Genomic DNA, 6,000 nt, shown 5'->3' with positions numbered 1-6,000 from the left:
TCTCTCTCTCTCTCTCTCTCTCTCTCTCTCTCTCTCTCTCTCTCTCTCTAAACCAATAGAAACATATTCAAAATCCATTACAAATGTGTATAGATTCATATTAAGCATGTGCTTAGCGCTCATCATCTTCTCGGCTCTGTTGCAAAAGAAAAGTCTAATGTAACACTTGATTCTTTACATGCCATTCGACAAAGCACACCAAATGACAAAAAAAATTGAACAACCATATTGGTTTGATGGCCGCATGTGAAGTATGTTCTGGCTGCAACGCACCGCAGACTACAGATTTTCAACGGTGCATACAGTATAAATGGACGATCGCAAATTATTGGTGCTAGATTGTGTGACGCGTGTCCAATGAGTCTTATTAAATTGATAGAAAACCAATAAACATTTGGCATATACAACAAATAAACATCTCTGTTTTTATTAACTGGACTTTGAAAAATTGCGATGAGTGCGAAATAATGTTCGTGTTGTGTTGTGATGCGCGCGCGACCATCTGAGATTTGAATTAATACGCTTATAAATTCCAACGGCAATTGTGTGATTCACACACACGCACATGCACACACAACTTGTGAACGAATAAATGAATGGGGTAGAATAAAACCTACTTCTCGAAAAATGTTTAAACACGAAACCTAAAAAAAACTTTCAATGAAAAGTGAATCAATTTTTTTTCGTCCAATTGAAGTGAACCAAAAAAAAAATTGTTCAATAAAAGTGAACCCAAAAAAAAAATTCATTTTAGTGTATTTTACACTGAAAAAACCGAGTAAAATTTTTTTTTTGGTTCACTTTTATTGAACAAAATTTTCTTGATTCACTTCAATTGGACAAAAAAAAATTGATTCACTTTTCATTGAAATTTTTTTTAGGTTTCGTTTCAAAATAGCAATTTTTCGAGAAGTAGTTTTTATTCTACCCCATTCAAATGTCAATGTATCTATTCAATTTTCAATTTCCTCCCGTGTTTGTGCATGAATGGAACACGATTCCAGCTGATTTTGTTGCATCTGTTCATTTAACAGCCATAATTTTGCATTAAATTCAACATACAGACAGAAATGGTATATAAAAGAGAAATTTTAGTAGCAACACCTCAACAGTTGCTGCTAAGTTCAAGGCTTTACATGATCTAGGGGTTGGGCTGTTTGCTCGAATAGTTGCGTTCTTTTTAAAGAAGCGCATGACATTCAATGTGAGAATCAAATTGGATATTATATATATTTTTTTTCTGCACAGCACTCGAACTCAAAACAATTTAATTGGATTATATATTTTTTCCAAGATACACACACACACACACACGCAATTTGTGTTTGTAATCGTTAATTTGATGAATTTTCGGTTTCCAAAGTATCCACTTGCAGAAAATATGATTTATATCTTCGTGGTTGCTAAAAATAACCTCAATGCTTATTGTATAAACGAAATTTATTTTTCAACCGTTGCAATTTGTTCTTTCGTTACATGCTAAAAACTCAATTTTTTCCACTCTTCGTGCACTAGCATCGTTTTACAAGAATGGTTATAGCCGTCGACGGCTAGTTGTGAATTAACAATCATACCACTGTATAATTAGATGCATTTTGTAACAATCTTTATGGACACATCCACGCGACATTACTCGCTATCATCACACACGGGTTCGTGCATTTTTTTTCTTGCCTTTTCCTCTTCCGTGGTCTATTCTCATCTCGCGACATTTACAATAAAGTTTTATGTTTATAATATAGAATCATTTAGCTAGTAAAACATGCATGCCCATAAAAATTCATTCAAATCCTTGGTGCATGGCATTAATTTACAAAATTTAAATGTCATACAATCATAATCGGTGATTTTGTGTTGACTATTTGAACTTTCTTCATATTCGTACTTTATCTCTCTGTGTCTCCATGTAAAAGTATTCATTTTTTTTTTCTCTCCTCTAACTGCTTGCAAAACTTAATTGGAATTTTCTTCCGGTGTTTCTTTCAATTTGAAATATGAATGTCATAAAAAAACTGTACAACTGGATTCAAATAATCTTAATTGAGCTGAATGTTGATATTAGCGCGAAGTAAACGAATAATTATTTTCTCCTAATTGTGTTTCGATTTTTTTTCGGTCAACAGAAATCAACATTTTTGATTAATCTTTAGACAATAATTTATGTTTTAAAATTATTCCAAGGTTCAACATATCTGAGTCGAAGTAAAGTTCAATCGGTGTGTCTTTGTCTCTCAGAATTCATTGAAAACACCAAAACAAAGCAGCCGCGTCTGTTCTTTTCTCTCATGTTCTTGCCGTAAAACATCGAAATAATATAGCATATGTTGTTGCATAACAGATTACGTTCTCATTCTTCTATGCCATTGATGCATTCTTTTCGATAGTTCAAGAATGCTGGCGGGACCGAAAAGATATTTTGTCCGAAATCAGATTCAACGGCATTTGCCGTGGCATTAATATGAACTGCTGATATATCCGATAACGGTCGATCGTAAATTCCAACCTGAGGAAGGTGATGGTGTTCCGCGAAAATTGAAGAAAAAATATGCGTGCCACTTTAATGATTGCTCGCTATATGATCCTTTTCGTCTTTTTCCAGTGCCTTTGCCATACAATCTAATTGTTCTCATTATCGTTGCATCTCCTTTCGAGACTAAGTGTCTTGTCTATTGAGAAGAAGAAAAAAATCAAAGAGTTGAAGAAGAAGGCGGAATTTTTTTTTTGCAAGAGAGAAGAAAAAAAAAAAATAATGACAATAGTACGTAGATGAACTGAGAGAATGTCAGATCTCTTTGAAAAAGATATTTACTATAGCCATAAACACAAACATCAATGGCTTTTGTAGAAGCAATAAAAATACACACATACACATACAGACCAAACATAATCAATTGCGTATTCCTTTGATAAAGTTATTTCTTTCCAGAATTACATTTACGCATTCTTCATAGCCGTTTTGCATATCACCGTAGTGTGTGCGTCGGTCTGATTTGATTTTTCAATGAATTTTACTGGAGTAAACAGATTTGGTGTTTGTAGCCCCTTTTTTATTTGTCTAAATTTGTTTATTTATTTTTTGTTCATACAAAATGTTTTAGAAATGCCGTCCGATTTGTTATTGAATCTTATCGGATTGTCCATTTGAATTCAGTGCTAGAAATAAGAGAAAAATAGACAAATTACAAAACAATTTTTGTGTTGATAAGCAAAGCACAAAGTTCTTTTTATAGAATCAACGTTTCATGCATAGCTTATTTTGTTGGAATATAGAGTGGCAAATTAGAATTGAAAATCACTTACGCTAACACCTTATTATCACACATCACAGTTTTTGCTTGAAACTCTATCTGATTCAATACGGGACATTCAATGGCACATTTTTTTGTAAATGTTGAAAGTTTATTCACCACCAATTTCCAAATGAAATTTTATCAAAACCAAAAGTTTTAAACAACATTCTTGACCGGATGAGATGGTTCATTCGTGCCTAGAAATAGAAGAAAATTACAAAACAATTCCGTTGATTTTTTTTATTCGGCACAACGGTGCTTCGTGTGTGTGTCGGATAATTCAATGGTGAATTCCTTTTTTTTTGAATGAGATATATGCCATAAATGGTAATTCATTTTCGACAAACATATTGAATCAATGGGTACAAACGAACACACTGAACCAATGGGCCAATAAAAATATCTGAATATATGAAAAAAAAAGTCGTCGTGTACATCATTTATGTTTTGCCAAATAGGCGATTTGTTTTGTTGATTTTTTCATGTGAGGCAAGAGAAGTGTGTAGAATAAGTTTGGCAATTGTTTCGGGTGCCTTTTTGCATGGCATCATTTTTTTCTCTCGATGTTTTGTTATTTGGTTCTGTGGCTGCTTAAAATTCATTTCAAAAATTATAAATGAGAAAAATATACACGATAGCATTTTTAGTGCAGAGCAACAAGATGAATACAAAAAGAAACCGTAACAACAACAGAATGAACGTACGAAATTACGACGAACACAAGAATAAGATTTATTTGAAAAATACTTTAAGCGCATTAATTTTGTTGATTTGTTAGAACACCGTACATGTGTGATGTGAAATGAGAAGCAAACATTGGGTGATCGCCGAAGAGCACAAAAAGCTTATTATGTGTTTTGGTTTCGAATGCTCGAAGAATAATATACTATTATTGCTGTTTGGTTGATGTCAGCTCACATTTGTTATCGAATCTAACGATGGCAACAACGAAGACATTAAACCGCTCACGACGACAACGATTATGTTTGGCCGTTGGAATCGATTTTCCGGCACAAAAATGCATTTGAAAATACCGTAAATGCATAAACCATCCATATACACTTGGTTCGTGTCACTTGATTTACAATCACACATTTGCATTTGAATAATCTGTATCTCTCGCTCTCTTCTCTGTCGCTTGTCTCTGTCCATTCAGAAATAATTAATCGAATCCTATTACAATATACCGCGGACGCTTGCAATGACTCTTTTCATCGGACCGTTTTCATAAGCTAAATGGTCAATTGTCAAATTAACAAACATCAACCGAATGCGCTGAGAAAAGGGAGAAAAAAAAGAAATAGAAAAGAAACAAGAAGATGAAAGAGAAAAAAAAACATCACCGAATGCAATGCATTTTCTCAATGAGTTTTGAAACGATGAATGCATACACACGAACAGGCGACACAGATAAATTATTTGCTATCTATTATGGATGAGATTTGAATAGTTTCGAAGAAAAGACGAAAAAAAAAAACCACCAGATTGTTGAAGATCGCTTTGGCCGTGGAACGGAAACGCATTTGCAAGAAAAACAGACCACAAAACGATGAATAACAACGAAAAAAATGTATATAGTATAATGATAATCCGTACAGTTGAATTTCTATGCATAATGGCAACGACTAAAAACTAAAAACGGCACGGACATGGAAAAAGCGTGCAATCAAAACCATATTCAAGCATCAAAACAAAACTGAAGAAAATGCGCAATGCAATGAAAATTTTAAACGAAAAGACACAAAAAATACAACAACAACGTTTCACTTTAATTGCCTTGTACGATTGTGTATCTTTTGTCATGATGTTGACATTTTATGCATACGCTCCATTGCGAATGATGCATCGTTTTCCGTTTGTCCGAATAATAAATACGATTTCACAATTGTGCTTAGGCAAACGTGCGTCTAATCTATTCACCGGAAAAAAACACACACTCGCACACATTCAGATATTCCAGTAATTGCAATCGCGGTTGCTTTACTTAACAAATGGTTTTGTAAGTTCCGTTCGATACATTGTTCGAATAGTTAAGTTTTCAATTGTTGGCCGATCGCGAATTTAAATCAGCACACAAAACGTTCCATCAACTGTCAATCGTCATTAGTAGCTATTTTCAACTTATGCAATTGACCATTAAATATGTTCTAAAGTCTAATTATCATTTTTTTTTGTTGTGGTCGTCGTCGATATTGTCAGTAGTTTATTAGGATCGCGCACATTCGCCACGACACACGATTAATGAACATAGAAACTCTTTCTTTTTCAATGTGCTCCAAAGCGATCGACCGCTGGAAGATGATCACAGTAAATAGAAAATAAAAGCACACCGAATTAACCAGAGAGTGGAAGAAACAAAATAAAAAAATGGCAACATACACGAAACGAAATCCAAACCTCGGATCTAAATCACGATTTCGGTGAACGACACACGGACCAAATAAATAAGTTTACAATCGATTGCAACTATTTAAGGGATTTTGAAATGGCTCGTCTCTCGTCGCTTTTTTTTGTTTCTATTTCATTGCAGACGACCAATCGAGTTAGAGTGTGCGCGCACAAATGAGCGCGTGCGCATGTTTATTTGCGATTGTGTCTTATTCCATTCGGTTGGAATCAATTGCGCTCATACCAGCGATCAAATTAAATAGCACACAAAGCATTTAAAAACGAAAACTGCCTCAACAGAGAGACAGAGAGAAAAAAAGAG

The 6,000-nt window shown here is 34.1% G+C and overlaps 1 protein-coding gene across 2 annotated transcripts in view; it reads left to right on the top strand.

Moving 5' to 3' along the window:
* Positions 1 to 6,000, top strand: part of LOC116352350 (protein N-terminal asparagine amidohydrolase) — a 43,927-nt gene that overhangs the window by 25,935 nt on the left and 11,992 nt on the right. The gene's annotated exons all lie outside the window — the stretch shown is intronic.

The sequence above is a fragment of the Contarinia nasturtii genome, unplaced genomic scaffold (assembly GCF_009176525.2).
Source record: "Contarinia nasturtii isolate CC-2019 unplaced genomic scaffold, AAFC_CNas_1.1 Cnas_scaffold_187, whole genome shotgun sequence".
NCBI lineage: Eukaryota > Metazoa > Arthropoda > Insecta > Diptera > Cecidomyiidae > Contarinia > Contarinia nasturtii.
This window is presented reverse-complemented; position numbering and strand designations above follow the sequence as displayed.